At 38.0% G+C, this 16,541-nt stretch overlaps 1 protein-coding gene across 6 annotated transcripts in view; it reads left to right on the top strand.

The window, feature by feature from the left end:
* dab2ipb (DAB2 interacting protein b) overlaps window positions 1–16,541 on the top strand; it is a 189,105-nt gene that overhangs the window by 92,722 nt on the left and 79,842 nt on the right. The window contains exon 1 of one of the 6 annotated variants that reach the window (XM_024257829.2): window positions 8,569–9,020. The exons of the other annotated variants lie outside the window; for them this stretch is intronic. The gene's annotated coding sequence lies outside the window, so the exon portion shown is untranslated. Of the gene's footprint in view, window positions 1–8,568; window positions 9,021–16,541 lie in introns of those variants that run through there. 6 annotated transcript variants of the gene reach the window in all.

Genomic DNA, 16,541 nt, shown 5'->3' with positions numbered 1-16,541 from the left:
CACCATCTTGAATTTTACCAAAAAAATGACCTTTGGTATAGTCTACAAATTTAAACTCTTCATAGGTATTTCAACTTCACCTTATAACTCCCCAAGCATTATTGGGAAGCTGCTTATGAAAAAAAATGCTGGCTTTAAAGTTTGTAGATTTTGTACAGCGTTTTTTACAGCAAAAGTGGCGTTTCCCTGTTGCCAGCGCATTTTTTACTAGAACATTGTAAAAATTTAGCTTGTGAATTGTTGGTTCAAGGTGAACAAAATGATATGAAATACATTATGAACATATTGTGGGCATTTAAAAAAAAAAAATCAACTGTTGCTAAGGAAATCTAAAAATGTACTTTTACCGATTGTTCTAAAAATGACATAGACTTGCTCGTCACCTCCACGCGACTAAAAAATGCAATGGTTGCTATGGAGATAAACCATCGGAAAAGCTGCAATTTTGAAAAAAGTGCTGTTTTTTTCCACAAGAAGGGGTGAGGGGCCGCTCAGCCAATGAGTCAAAAGTGTGCGTCAAGAGTGGGGGTGGGTAGCACCTGTGGATCGTATAAGCCATTTGCAACTTTCTTTCTTGTCTTTTTTTTTTTAATTCCTTCTTGCTAATTTTTGTGTTTAAGACATCATTTTCTCTTTGACCTCCTGTGCTTCACTTCATGCCATCAACAGTCCTCTTTGTTCCCATGATTGCTCTTTGGATTCATATTTATGCTCCTTTTTTAAATATATATGTATTCATGTGCTTTTTAAATCTGTATTTATGAGTTGTTTTACTACATGACGGCTCCAAATTTGGGTCCACTGTTTGTCATTGAAAGTAAGTGCAGAAGCCTGGAAACCGTGCAGAAATAGAATTTCACTTTGTGATGAGAACAGTCAGATGTGTTTTTTTTTGCCAGAGAATAAGAAGAAAAAACAGCAGTGCTTTAATTATTTTCATTGCAGCAGCATAATTAGACAGAGGAGGAGTACGTCTCTTCTCTTTGGCATCCTGCTCCTTCTCGCTCCCTCATAAGCAATGCATCAGCAGGATTTTGTGTAGATGAAACACAGCTCTCTGGATAATAATGTGTTTCACAGAGCAGTTTCAACCACCACTGTTCATTATTGAACTTGATCCCTTAAAGACCAGAATGGATGAACTCATCAATAGCACCTCAAACCCTTAGCCTTTAATTTGGCGATTATTATGACAGCATTTCCTTCCTGTGTTCAGGATCAGACGAGTTGTTCTGGATCCATGCAGGGTTTAGATTCAGATCTCCATGAGGAAAATTCACTTGGAGCCACTACTGCTTATTGATTTTTTTGCAAATTCAAGGTTTAAGTTCAGAGTACAGAGTCTGAAAAGTTGTAGTAGCTCATTGGGGGCATTGAATCTGAAAACATTGATGTATAATAATTAGTTTCTTGTAAGAACTACTTCTTCTCGCGAGTACTGCATTACTGCAGATGCCTACATTTTGATGAGTTTGGGTTCCCATGTGATCACACCGAGGGCGGCAGCTTCCCCCCAACAAAAACCTTCACCCTACACTCGTCCCCACAATTTTTAATCAATATTGACAAAGATTAGGAAATCATCAATACAAGTGTTGTTAAAGCTAAGGTCACAAATACAACCGCTACCACGCAATGGGGAGGCATTGGTAAGATCTTCAAGATTTCATGATGCCTGCGTTTTTTTAAATAGTTGGCGTGGTAATGAGCGTAGATGGTGACAGACGGTCCATCCATCTTCTTTCGCTCATCCAGGACTGGGTCATGTTGCAGCAGTCTAAGCAAAGTTGCCCAAACTTCCCAGTCCCCGGCCACTTCCTCCAGCTAAAAGGACCCTGAGGCGTGCCCAGGTCGAGAGACATAATCTCTCTTCCCAGGGCCCTCTGCCCAGTGGGACATGCATGGAACACCTCTCCAGGGAGGCGCCCAGGAGGCATCTGGACCAGATACCTGCGCCAGCCTAACTGGCTCCTCTGGATGTGGAGCAGTACTCCGAGCTGTCTCAGGGTGATTGACCTTCTCAACCAATCTCTAAGGGAGCACCCAGCCACCCCACGGAGGAAACTCATTTCAGCCGCTTGTATTTGGAATCTTATTCTTTTGGTCATGACCCAAAGCTCATGATCGGTAAATTGAGAACTTTGCTTTTGGGCTCAGCTCTCTTTTCATCACAACGGAACGGTACAGCAACCGCATAACTCCGGACGCCGCCCCAATCCGCCCATTGATTGTGTAAGAGAACTGAACTGAGCAAGTGTGACTTCTCCCAGAAAAAATAGTAACCTCCGGTTCTAACCAAACAACATCAAATCAGTTGCCTATTTTGTTTTGTTTTTTTCTCGATAAGGACGTTCCGATGTTGGAGCCAGAAATCGTCAGGAGAGAGTTTGATTCAAGTCAGTCTGTGACATCATTTCTATGGCAACCATCTTACCAGTCAGGAGTGACGTTGAAAGTCAATTAGGGGGACTATGTCAATCAAATTCTGTGAACGTTCAGTACAAGGATCCCATACTTTTGTTCAGGAATCAGATTGGTCAGTTTCTAACTTGAATAACTTGCACTACAGAAAACAATATGGAACAAATTAGTTTTAATGAGTATAAAGGTATCAGTGCAAATAGACAAATAGAATGACTGTTTAATGGCTGTTTGTTTCTCAATTGAAGTCTTGGCTTCTTGGAACCAGCAGGTACTTCCTGTTTGGAACGCGAGGGGGGAGGGGTCACTCAGTCCAGTTTTCATATACAGTCAATAGGGAAACTCCAAGCCTCCAGGGCTTATTTCCAACATGTTTTCCAACAATTCTACCTTTGAAGCTTCCCTTGATTGGAAAAAACAAAAAGCACTTTGAATAACTCTTAAAATTGTTGTTGTTGTTGAGAATATTTACGCCTGCTTTTGTCTTGATCCTACACACAGTGGCTATTGAAGCCTATCACAAATGTTATGGATAGCATTTGCATAAGGTCATAGAAATCCGATAAAAGTATTGTGTTTTTGAAGAACTTCTCTTGTCGTTATCAGTACTACTACCCCTCAACTTCCACAGACCAGTTCTCCTTGAGTGTCGCTGACACCGACCCGGCTGCGGGAGAAAGTCTCGTTGCTCTGTTGGTGTTTAACCCTGCCTGAGCTTCTGTGAGACCGGGCGCGCTCGGCTGTGGGTCTCCTCTCGCTCCTTCCCTCCCGGGGTAATGAGCTGTAATGGATGGGGCCTTGAGCGTGACAGGAATACAGAAAGGCCCATCAAAGTGGAGCTCTGCACATCCTCTAAAAGGACTGCTCAGTTAGCAAGAAAAACTCACTTTTTGCCCTTATTTTAGTCTTAATTTGATGCCCTCGTTTTTTTTTAATTGAAGGGTTATTTCTGTTTTATTAGGAGAGAAGAGGTGAAGCAAACAATTATTTTATGTTTTAGTGTGCCGTTTACCATGTATGCAAGAACAAGCAAATAAATAAAAGCCTGAACTGGAAAAAGATAAATATATCTTAACATAAACAGTCAGTGATGGAATTCTGATGTTGCTTATAACCTTTTCAAATAACGTTTCTTTAAAAAAATGTTCAAAGTTTCCCCAAATTACTCAAAATAAAGTATCTGATTGGCAGAAGTTAGCAGGGCTTTACAAAATAAAAGCACAGACTGCTAAAACAGTCAGAAAGAGGATTTTTATTTCAGAGGTGGTTGCGTTTTTGTCTTTATCATGCAAACTAAATAAGAAAAGCACATTTATGAAACTATTTTAAGTGGTTTAAGAGCTATCTAACTTGTTTTTTAATTTGAAAGAATAGTTTTAAATGATCAACTTTAAGAAAAAGCATGAAAAATATTTTTAAAATATATTTTGTTAAAATAAAAAAATGTGACCAACAAATAAAACTAAATTTTGAAAAAAAAATATTTAAATAAAATAAATAATTTGTGTTAGATGGGAAAAGTAAGCCACTACTAAAAGCTGATGTTGTCTCATGAATCCAGATTTAAACATCAGAACAAATTAGCCAAAAAATGTTTTGAAATGTTATTTTGTCTTTATATTTTGGTGGAAAACAGAGGAAGCTATAGGAGTTGAACTCATTCCAGTCGGAGCCGTTCCACCTACTGTTGACTTTGTGAGGCGGCCCAGAGGACGGCGTGTTCATCCGCTGAAGCTGTGCTGCAGCGGATGAACACGTCACTTCACATAAACAGATTGGAACAGACAGAAAGTCATGTTGGGGGAAATCTGCTCGGTAACCAACTTGGGATCTCACCGTTCCTGTCAAATTAAAAGCATTTGGAGATTTTCTGAGGATGAAGCAACCAAACTCTGCAGAGTCCAGAGCAGAAATGTTGGAGAAAAAGCCAACGACCTTGAAGAAAGTCAAATATTGTGACTCAAGAAGCTCATTTAAACTTGTGTAAGCCGACAAAATATTTGTTTTTAATTTGATTTTCAGGTCAAATAAGTTTTTTTTTTATCATCACCGCCTTCCGATTTAACTCAAGTGTTTCTCCTAATGGTGTTTATGTTTGATGAGAAAGATTGCCGAGCAGCAGAACACATATGGCTCAGTAAAGAAGTAAGATAAAAGGATTTAAAATATATTTATATTTGCATTCTGGAGGCAGAGACATTTGAGAAGTTTAAATGTGACGTCAAATCTTCGCCTAAATGAAGTTGCAGAACCTGAAGGATGTAAAGGTTTAACTGCCTTCTGTCAATCCGGCATGTCTCAGAAAGAGAAGAAAAAACCTCGTTTCGCTTTCCAGCAGACTGATCAGCATCATCCTCGCTGGATTGGGTGCTAAGTTGAGCATCACAGACAAACTGCTTGAGTCCAGGTGTTTGTGTTTTGTATCTAAAGTAACCGAACGGAGCGATATTGTTCTTGTTTTGATGAGAAACTAGCAGAAACTTTCAGAACTTTGCTGCAAACGTTTGATGTTTTATTGTTTTGTTATAGTTCATATTTCTAGGTTCAGATCTTTAAATAAAATTGTATTTTAGAGTCAAATCAGGATCAGCTTAAAGGGGATGAATAAATGAAAAATAGATATTGCAAAGTTTTAAACTCAAAAGTACATGTTGTAAATATGAAAGAAATATTCACATTTTTTTTTTATTTTTAAATAAAAAAAATACAAATTTGAAGAAATGCTGAAAACTGGCATAACTGAATAAATTTTGAATGTTTATTAGTGAAAAATTCTGTTTTTTATTTCTATTTTAGTTTCTTTATTTCTCTCCCTCTTCATTTACAGTCCTGAATTTACAGTTTTATTTAACAATTTTTGTTTTGGGGTTTCCCTAATTTTACATGGGGGCGGGGCTTCAAGCCCATTGGCTATCAGGACACGATTGTGTGATTGAAATCAGGTGATAGACTTTGGTGACTGTTGTTGTCATCTCTCCTCTGATCAACCAAACTTTGGAAGAGCTTTATAACTAATGTATGAATCCGTGTATCATTCATTCATTTGTTTTTCAAATTGAAATCAAAAACAAAAAAATTAAAAACAATGTGTTTTTTGTCTTGAAAAATGAATGAATGATACATGGATTTGTATGCCACATTATTTAAGTTTTCTCTACTTTTTCCAAATGTATATATATATATATATATATTAATTTTCAGTACCTCTTTTAAATTTACAAGATTCACTTTAGGGTTAAAAACATTTTTTTCATTTTTTCCTGCCAGTAAAAAAAAAAAGAGAAAACTCCAGTAACAGGCTGATTTTGTGGTTCTCAGACCTGAATTTGTAAAACTTAAATGAAGGAACATCCCAGATTTACAGATGTGATGCCTTTTCAAAATAAAAGCCTAAATACAGGCAGTAATCCACCTGTTTGTGCCCCTTTATCTTTTTATGGTGCATATAAGCATGATTTACAAAATATAATTGTGGTATAAAGTTATATTTTTTTTTATTGCCCTATTTCTACTGTTTTTTTTTCAAAGAGCCTAATAAAGATTTTTGATTCCAAAAGTTTATATTTTCTCAAATTAGTCATTATAGCGATTTTTAAATTTCCAAAAATACATATACATATTATTATTACTATTCATATTTTTAAAGCTAGCTTAAACTAAGTCCCATTTTTAAAATATATATATATTTTTTTAATTTTTACTTTTAAAAATAGTTTTTTGCTGACGAGTCACGAGACATTTCCAAAGAAAAAAAAGGTTTGTCTGTTCTGAGCGCGCTCAGTGAGAACGCTGTGTTTCTAAAATCAGAACTATTTATTTAAATCACAAAATTGTTGAATTTACAGACTGAAGACCTTTACATTTTACAGCAATTCTAACACAACACTATAAAATGATATCATTAGACATCATTTTTGGTGTGGACTCTTTAATTGTCATCCTCAGGAGCTTCAGTCTTGGCCCTTTAGGTACATTTAGTTGATTTTAGGGGGGTGAAAAGGGGGTGGTTATTAGCGAGTGGTTTTTGTGGATGGGTAGATTTAGTTTTCCCTAATAAGATTAAGTGAACCAGAAAGAATGTACCTTTTTAGCTTTTAAGCTGATCGGATAATCGAGGGTAAGTCTGTAAAATGTATGCATGCACAAAGAGCTGACGGGCATTTCTGAAAAGGAGGCAGTGATTTAAAAAAAAAAAAACTATTAGTCTCGAGATAAAAGAAAAACAGCCGTTCTGTCTTTAGAGTTTCAGGTATTTCGTCACCTCAGGAAATGTGATTATCAGCGTTTTTACCCAAAGAATGTAGAAGAATGTCAGCACTGATTCAGACTCTGTAGGAAAGAGAAGAAGCTTTGGAGCCGTCGGATGGTTTCCTCTCATCTCAGAGACGAAGCTTTTGACTCTGACCCATTTTGTTTTCACTTGTTTCCCATATTTAAATTTTAAAAATCAGCTTAATAATAAAAAAGTTGCAAAATAAAAGCTGAAAGCTGTTGAAAAGAATGCAGAACAGCAAATAAGAATACATAATGCTGCCTGGTTTGCACATTTCTCCTGACGATAAACAAGATTTTATTTCAAAAATTGAATTATTTTAAATGTTTTATGGTTTTCGCTTCCAACCACTAACTTTTCCTCTGAAAATCCACGAGAGAGAGAGATCTCCTTAAAGCGATAAAGCAGCGAGTCCCACTTGGTTTGGTTTGATTTGGTCCCTTTCAGGAAAAACAGTCTGTTGGGACCAAAAATGTAAGTAAAAACAGAGAAAATCATGATGCATCTGCAACCAAATGTAAGATAATTCATTAAATATGTATGAATAAAACAAAAGAGCTTTATATTAGCTAGCTGTAGCCACAGCAGCGGTTAGCTAGAGTTACTTTAAACAAGATTAAATCAGAATACAGTGCTCTACAGCGCTCTCTGCTGGACGTATGGCTCAAATTTTCAGCTAAGCGTGGACTTTCAGTGAATTGTAAGATTAACTACAACATACGGAACCTCTAAAGGGACATTTAAGTAAAAAGAATTGGAGTAAAAAAAAATGCTAGGATTAAAGTTAAAAAATAATAGTAAATCTGGTTACTAACTGGTGCGCACCAGATGTGGAAAAAAACGTTTCTATTCCTAATAATTTAAGTAAAAAAAAAAAATTAATAACTGGTTAGTAACTGTTGCACACCAGATAGTAACTGATTTTTTCCTGAATAATTTAAATCAAAGAGATCCAAGTACGTCTTTGTTTTCCTCATCAGAGCAAAAGTCAAAACCGTGTGTAACTCCAACAGTTCTCACCATTTTTGTTGCACCGGTACTGCGAGGGGCTGTAAGATGGCAAGAACGAGTGTAAACGGAGAGCTCTCAGCAGGTTGCTCTTTTTTTTTTTTTTCCAGCTCACAACTCAGAGGTGAATTTCTAATGAACTCATGCAGAAACTATGTCCTAGAAAATGACCCATTTTTTTTTATTTAACCTTAAAATTTGAATATTCATAGTTAAAAGATGACTGGAACACAAAATATAAAATTGTAGTACAGAGAATTCCAAGAATAGTTTATTAAAACTTCCAAATCCGACTTTTTTTTAAATTTCTTTTGTTAGAAAATGACAGAAAAAGTCTTTAAAGTTGAAGTAGAATTTGATTCTTCTGTTGTAAGGAAGTGTAAATGTTCAATTTAAAATACATTTTGAGTAAAAAGTCCCTCCAAATGTTTTAGAAAGTGGAAGTTGTGTCTGACGTGAACTATTGTTTGCAGATAGGGTGTCAACGTTTGACCCGCACATGCACCGGCGTGCGTGAGCGTCTGAGGAGGCGAGTGATGTCATGTTCGATGACATCACCGCAAACGTGCAGGGAGTGCAGATTAGCGGCTCCTCTCAAAAACCTCTCCACGGCCGGCCCGTCTTATCGGCCTGTCCTCTCCCGCTCTTATCCTCCTGCAGCAGCGCCTGCCACCCTGTGAGCTCCAGAAATAGCTCGGCCCCCTCTCCGTCCACGTCAAAAAAGCCCCCCCATACATCTCTGCACAACCAAGTTTCCCTGACCGAGGCTGTGTTGGACTCTTGATCTGTGTCTCCTCGCAGCAGCTGAGCAATAAACACGACACACCTCGCAGCAAAGAAAGTTGACAGGACAAAGACCACACACACTCCCTCTGGGGGGGAGAACTCCACCAAGCTCCTCCCTGTGGAAGGGATGGAGGAGCCAGTCAATCACTGACACAGAAAGAAAAGCATTTTAAAGGGGGAGTTTGTTTGAGGGGGAGAGCCTTTGACTTCCATTAATGAGGAGTGAGGGGAGTAAACAGAAAAAAAGGGTGTGTGTCCCAATTCGGAGGCGCTACGGGAAGTAGGGCATGCCCTGGTGAGGAGGGGGAGCATTGTGGTTTCTCCACCCCTCGCCTTAAAGCAGCAGCAGGAGGAGAGGGAGACGGAGTTGGGCAGAGGAGGAGGAAGAGCGGCGAGCGTGAGGAGCCAGGAGGAGGCGATCTGCATGAACAGCGGGGGGAAAAAATGGAGCTCTGAAATCGCCTTTTGCCCCTCATCCGTCCGACTCTCCTCCTCCTCTCTGTGATTGCTCGGAGAGATTTCACGATGCCCGGTGAGTGTTTTCCTGCTCCTCCACATGTCCTGTCTTGCCATCTTTTGTGTAGCCTGTGAGATTATGTCTTCGGCGTGTCGCCGTGATGCGAGAAACCGGCTGTTTACACTCCTCGTACTCCAGCTGTGCTGCTCGTCTCTCAGTGGCGAAGCGAGGGAGGTCGCTCCCCTGAGCATGCGTTCACAATAGATCCTCGTAATTATCCTCAAAACAAGTTTTCTATCGTTGCATCCAGCTGACCGTGCTCTCGTAGTGGTAATCCTGCTTGGAGCTGCATCCCATAAAGCTGGCCTGTGTGACTGAAACCAGCCAGCTAACACAAATCAGATGACTGGGCCACACTGCGAGGTCAGCTGCCGCTTTTTTTTTTCTTTTTTCACTTCCATTCTGTTCAAAGAGAGAGCCGTGTCACCGTGGGAACCAGGGGCCACCATCCATCAAAAAAAAGAAAAACCTCCAGGAGTCTCCGTCTGCACGTTTATTTATTTGGGCTCCAAATGATTTGCATTTCATGGCTGAATAATTAAAACATATCTGCTGATTAGGATTTGATGTCTCACAAACAAACGGAAATGCTTCCAAAAACAGACTTTAATAAGGATTACAGCCTAAAAAACCCGCAAAGCTGCACATTTTTGTGCAAACATAGAATTTCTAGGAACATTTGTGCTTAATTAATTTATTGTGAAATAATTCATGTTAAATTAAGTGGATATATAGATAAAAATAATAATTTCTAAGGTTTTAAAGGCCAGTTTCAGGGAAAAAGTTTACTAATCAACATTTTCTTTTATTAGTTGTTTAAAAATTTTGTCTGTTTTGTGTTCTGGACAGCTCCAGAATCCACCACCACCAAAGATCGCCTGCTGGCCTTTTCTGTTCAGACTGGATTTTAGTCTGTGATCAACAATAAGATGTTTTCTTGCACCCAGAAGCAGCGACTGTGTTTGCATGCGTGCACAAATGTTTCCGCTTGTACTCGTGTGTGTTCGCACGTTTGCATCCAGAGGTTTGCCTCTGTCGGCAGCGTGGATGCCTGATCAGAGCGCCTCTGTTAGATAAGAGTGACTGAACAGGATTAAAGCTGCAGAAAAGAGCGATGAAGAGGAGAGGATAGAAGACCAGTGAAACCACAGTCTGCAGTTGTTTTTGAGGAACGCTTTAGTTCCATTCCGATTCTAGTTTTTCATTAAATAAAACACATTTGAAGTTCATTAAGTATTATTTTTTAGCAATTTTAGGACTATTTTTTTACGTTTGCTTCTAATTGGTCTGATTTTAGAGAAATTTGTGTTTGTGGCCTCAATATAACTTACCTTTAGGTAATTTAAGCCTCATTTCTGAACGGATAACCTTAATAACGCTCTTGCACAACCATATTTACTATTTTTTTAGTTGCATCTATTAAGGAAATCCAAATTAGGATTACATCTTTCTGGTAATAGTTCACATTTTTGTGGTTAAAAGAGCAAATAATACAAATCTGGAAGTGGAAAAAAACTCAAACATGTGGCTGACTTAGAAAACTGGATTATTTCTAATTCTTTTCACATATGAATGGTTTATAAATCTGTGCTAAGTGGCTTAACAAACACATTCGCTTAAAGATGGAAAAAGCAGCCAAGATTGCGAGAAATTAGGAGTTCTTGGAAGCAAATATGGAGAATTATTCTCATTTTTTTCTTTTAGATTTTTTTTCTGAGAGATTAGCGTCAGTGTGGATCATCTCTGTCATTTCATTGATTTACTGGAAGTGGATGAAGTGGAGCAGAGCATTTGACCAGACACGTGTCCATGAAAGCAGGGAGGGAGCGGGGCGTTCATGGGGGGGTGGGCTGCCAGAGCTAAGCACTTAAACAACAATATTTAATTGTAAGCACATGAATTCCCCCCACATGACACGGCACATTTCTAGGCTTCGCCAGAACCCAGCAGTTTTGCTCACGTGCGCGGGATTTATCCATCAGACCCGACATGAGAGTAGCATTTAGGCTCGTTTGAGTCAAAGTGATTAACCCGGAAAGGATTTGGAGCATGAACGGGAGACAGAACGGCGAAAAAAAGGTCCTCGTTTCTGAGACGCTCCGAAACGAACCGTCGTCAGAGCGTTCATCAGCATTATTCTGGATCTCTCAACCCTGACTGCAGGAACATATGGCTACAGTAGGGCAGCGTTGTGCAGTGTCAATAATTGAATCATTCATTTGCTCTCTCCTGCCCTGAAGGCTGCAGTGCAGAGTCAATAAGAACAACAGGAGCACATCGTTCTCTAATTCTGCTTTTTTTCCCTAAACTATCAACAATTAGGTTTGTGATTCTTCCTCGCCTCTTTCTTATTTGTGTTTCTGCCTCCGTGCATCACCCCAGCCACCAAGCAGGTTCTGGTTCCATCAGAACTGCCTTTGAATTCTAATGAGCAAGGATCTCTAGGCCTATTACACGGAACCAGGAACTGCTGATACAAATGAAATCTTCAGCAAATTAGACAAAAAGGGTTTGTCTGAAAATCCTATTAAGAGGAAGAGTTAGGGTGAATCCTAATTCTATCTGTTTAAAAGTGATCCCGCTGCTAAGTGCTGCCTTTGTGGTCAAATAGAGTTCACCGCCACAGGAGAGGCTTTTATTTTGTCTGTCTTAAAAGTTTTCAGCTAAATTGGAGCCAGGACGAAAAAGTTCTTAGTTAGGAAGATGTTTGGAGGAGAAAAATATATATATTTTTTGTGTTTACTTAATGCTCAAATTGATGATACACGTGTTACACAAGTGTCATGAGGCTCTTTCAGGCCACTTATTTATTTTTTACCACACTGTAAGGAGCCTTAAAAGCCATTTTCTTTTTTTATGAAACATAATCTGGAGTGCCCTATTTATAGGTTAATTCTGGTTGTGATTACGGATGACAAATTGATTTTGAGAGTGATGCGGAGCTCTGTCAAAATGTTTTTGGTGTTATAAAAAACGCAAACACCGCTAACAGTGCTTTTTTTACGTGTTACTAAAAATGTTAGGAGTCAGCATAGTCACAGTAAAGTTTATTTTTGTGGTATTTGTCTTTTCTTTGGCAAACAAGGTTGGGAGCTACAGATATTGTCAATATGCTAACATGGCTAATGTGTAGCTGTGTTGGGCTGTGTTTTTTTTTTTTTTTTTTTTAATTACGTGTTACTAACAAAGTAGAGAGTTAGCATAGTTATAGTCACATTTGTTTTAGCAGTCTAATTTTCTTTGCATGTTTCAAACAGAGTTGCAACTTATCGTGAAAATGCTAACACGGCTAACGTGTAGCAATTGATTGTGGTGTTTTTTAATGTGTTATTAACAAGGTTGGGAGTTAGCATAGTCACAGTAATGTTTATTTTTGTGGTATTTGTCTTTTTTTACTTTTTGCAAACAAGGTTGGAAGCTACAGATATTATGAAAATGCTAACTTAAAGCGGTGTGTTTTTTTCTTACATGTTACCAACAAGGTTGGGAGTTAGCAAAGTCACAGTAACAACTGTTTTAGCTGTATCAGTTTATTTTTTTTTTTTTACCTTTAGCAAAAGATGCTAATGCGGCTAACATGTTGAAGTGGACTGTGGTGTTTTTAATGGATTATTAAAAAGATTGGGAGTGAGAATAGTCACAGTAACATTTGTTTTTTGTGCTATTTATCTTTTTTTTAGTTGTTGCAAACAATGTTGGAAGTTACATTTACTATGAAAATGTTGATGTGGCTAACTATGTCAGACTTTTCCTTTTTTCTAATGTATTAATAAAATGGTTGAAACTTAGCATAGTCACTGTAATGTCTGTTTTAGCTGTAGTATGCTTTTACTTGTTGAAAACAAGGTTGGGAGTTGCAGGTATTGTGAATATGCTAACACAGCTAATGTGTAGCTGTGTTAGACTGTCTTTTTTCTTTCATGTTACTAACAAGTTTAGGAGTTAGCATAGTCACAGTAACATTTCTTTGCTCGGTATCAGTATGTTTTTTTACGTTTTGCAAGCAAAGTTGGGAGTTATCATGAACATGCTAATGTGGCTAACGTCTAACAAATCCTAGAATTACTGTGATGCAGTTAATAAAGTCTGACCGACAGACTTATCTCTGACTCTTCTGTCTCACTTAAAGCACCTTATAGTTTGGTGTGCCTGATATATGACATAAGTTTGAAAACAGACCATTCATTGATGGCGTTCCTTATAATCCAGTGTGCTCTATAGTGCAGACATTTACTAGATTGCTGGAGCCACAAAAGAGCCATGGTACTGTTAACTCCAGCTTAAGGGACACATCTTTTAGTCCTCTGCAGCACAGATATTCATTGTCTTTTTTTGTAATAAAAAAACAACTTCAGTGAGGTCCATTGTTGGCTCTCTTTATCTAGAAATATTCACATCTGAAAAATATCCTCTTAAAACATCCATATAAATATCCAGAGCCCATCTGTTTAAGGAAGTGCTTAGTCTTCAGTATGCACGACCTCAACTTAGTGTTTCACAAACAAGATAAGAAACTTGCTGAGCTTAGAAATGAATCATTACTCTGCAGTGTTTGGTCTTCACATGAATGCAGTTGGCAGGAAGGGAGCCTTAAATAATGGCTGCCTTATCCCTGACTTGCCTGATAAAATGACAAAGGTTTTTATATGATGCTGGTTGAATACTAACGTTATTTCCTCTGATAGAAACGGGCACTTAAGATTCTAAAAAGAACTAGAAACATTGAAAGGTTAAACTTGAAACTTTTTTTGGTGAGTTAATGAGTTTTTTTCTTTCTTGTAATGGTACTTATATATTTTCAGTAAATATTGTATCTTAAAAATATCATATTTTAATGTGAACTGACAAATAAGTTGAAGACTTGACGAGTAAGATTTTAGACTATTGCTGTTCAGAGGATCCATCTTGGTTTTAAAAGTCCCTCTGCAATAATCTTTTCAGCTATTTTAAAAGCTTTCCCATTGGTCTTTTATTATGACTATGCCGTTTTTAGCCAAAAAATTTAAGAACTTGTGTCAATTTCTAGAACATAGTTTCTAGCAACCATCCCACTAGCTTAAAGAAATACTCAGAAATGCAATTTTGAGCTTAATTTTCTGTATATATATTTATATATGTCCTTGTTCATAAGGAAAATGCAGAAAGAACGTGTTATAACCCCCAAAACACAACTGTAAGCCAAGTTGGTATGTAACTTTTGTTTTAGTATTTTAGAGATTCTGTTTTTTATTATATTTTATGTTCTTTATTTTATTTATTTAAACCATTATTAAGCAGGTAATACTCACACTAACAATAGAATAGCAATAGTTTTGCAAAAGCTCCCTGTGGTTTTAGCGACAAAAATAACCTTTTAAGTAAAAAAAGGATTTATTATGTAAGAACATAACCCAAACAGTCAGTTTTGATTCATTTTTTAATGATGTATTTATTTCTGGAATTTGGATTCCTTTTCTACAATGTAATGTTATTTATTATTTAATTTGCTTTTTTAATTGTCGTTTTGATCTTTTTATTTTTTAAATATTAAGTGATTTGGACTTCAGGGCCACCGTAGTTTAAATTTGGAATGGAGAACAATTACCACTCTGATTACAAAAGTTTGGCTTCATTTAAGAATGATTAAATAGTTTTTTGAAGTACTCCCGTGAGTACAATCTGAGAATCCCTGCCTTGGTTGATGTTTCCATGCGGAACAATTTGAAGGATTACCTGCTAAAATGTTTGCTTTGCCTAAAAAGCCATAATAATTTAATGTGTCTCTGTTGGTTAAATATTCATTTACCAGAAGCTTTTCTTGAAAGTGACTCTCAGAGTTTGGTGAAGGACAGCATTAAGGAAATCAATGAAGATACAGACAGGTGTTGAACCAGCACCTGACTAAAGAACAGGCTGATGCCTTCAGGTTGTCCTTGTACTCTCTTCTGTTGACTCTGCTGTCAGTGTCCTCTTGTCCAATACTTGTCATTCTGGGTCCATCCACCACCCACGTCTCTCAGACTTGTGAAGACCTGCTTGGAATGTACAGTATCCCGCGCCTTTCCCTATATCCTATCTTGTCGCACATGCAGGTGATGCACTATAAACAACAGTGTTGCATCAAAGGAGTACTGATTCACAGGCGAATTCCTCATGGGCGGAAAGTTAGCCTCACTTATCTCATGACCCCACCCATGTTGCCCTTTGCTGCCGAATGCTTGGCTCCCGGCCTCACGTGTGTTGGCAGATTTTTTCTCAGAAAACTCAAAGATCCGTTTCTAGCACATCAATGTGCGAGAACAAAACGTCTTCCAAACGTCTGCATTCCTCGTCTGCAGCTGCAAACTCCAAAAACCTCTCCTTAGATACAAAAGCTCGCCTCTATCCTTTTTTATTTAGGAGTACCCCACTCTAAACAACTTGATATGATCACAGCCCAGACCAGAAGAATGAGGAAATCCCCCCCACTCTCTGTTTAGTCTCCAAGCTTTTGCCTTGGCTTTGTAGTTAACCTTTAACCAGCCTTTCTCCGCTACAGTGTAACGTACAAGTCTGTTTACTCTAGATTACAGAAGGCAGCTTCAGTCCACGGCTTTCAGGGCAACAGCTGCATTGAACCTTAACCAGTTTCGCCTCGCAAATGAGGCCCAAATTGTGTGGGAACTGGAAAAGCAGTCCACTTATAAGGCGGTTCTGCTGTACAGTTTACAATGAGAGCCATTGTTGAGGCAGTCAGTTGATACCAGCTCACATAGAGTTCCCCCACGTCAATTTGACATGGTTTCACTCAAATGACTGAGATTAGTCGCAAATCTCATCGTTTTCTGAAGATCATCGCATTTTTTGGACTACGAGTTGCTCCGGAGTGTAAGTCGTAGACACCAAAAAATGCATAATAAAGAAGAAAATAAGAAAGAATTTTGTTTAACAAAACACGAGACAAAGAACTCTAGAGATGGACAAATCAATGCTGTGATATCACCAATAGAAAATGTTGAGCCTCTTGTTGCAACGAAATGGAGTCAATTCAGTCGCCATTTTTCTGGGGTACAGATTTCGACATTTTCTGACCAAAGGACGTTATTGGTCCAAGGTCAAACATTGGAGATGGGAGCCAACGGGCACCATATACACTTATTGAGGCAATGGATTGGCAAGTTTACAACTTAAAAAAGGATATATGTGTGTATATATGTGTATATATATATATATATATATCAATATATATATATATATCAATATATTCTTTATATAAGAACACTTTTGGTATATACTGTTCACACTGGACTGTCGCTATCCGATACTAGCACATGTACTCACAGTTGGAAGAGGCTTGGGGAAAATTGTCCTTCAAATCTCGTGAATCTTTCTCCAGGTTCTTTTCTTTCACAGCTCTATTCCGATATATGAAAGACTTGGTGACATGCAATTCTGGCCGGGTACAAACTGGAATTATTACTTTTTACTCTATGATCAATTTTCAAACAGTTGGCACATCCGCGAAAGAAAAAAAGACACCATCTGTACATCATTAGCAAATCCGAGTCCTTGATTGGT

The sequence above is a fragment of the Oryzias melastigma genome, linkage group LG12, assembly GCF_002922805.2.
Source record: "Oryzias melastigma strain HK-1 linkage group LG12, ASM292280v2, whole genome shotgun sequence".
Lineage (NCBI taxonomy): Eukaryota > Metazoa > Chordata > Actinopteri > Beloniformes > Adrianichthyidae > Oryzias > Oryzias melastigma.
This window is presented reverse-complemented; position numbering and strand designations above follow the sequence as displayed.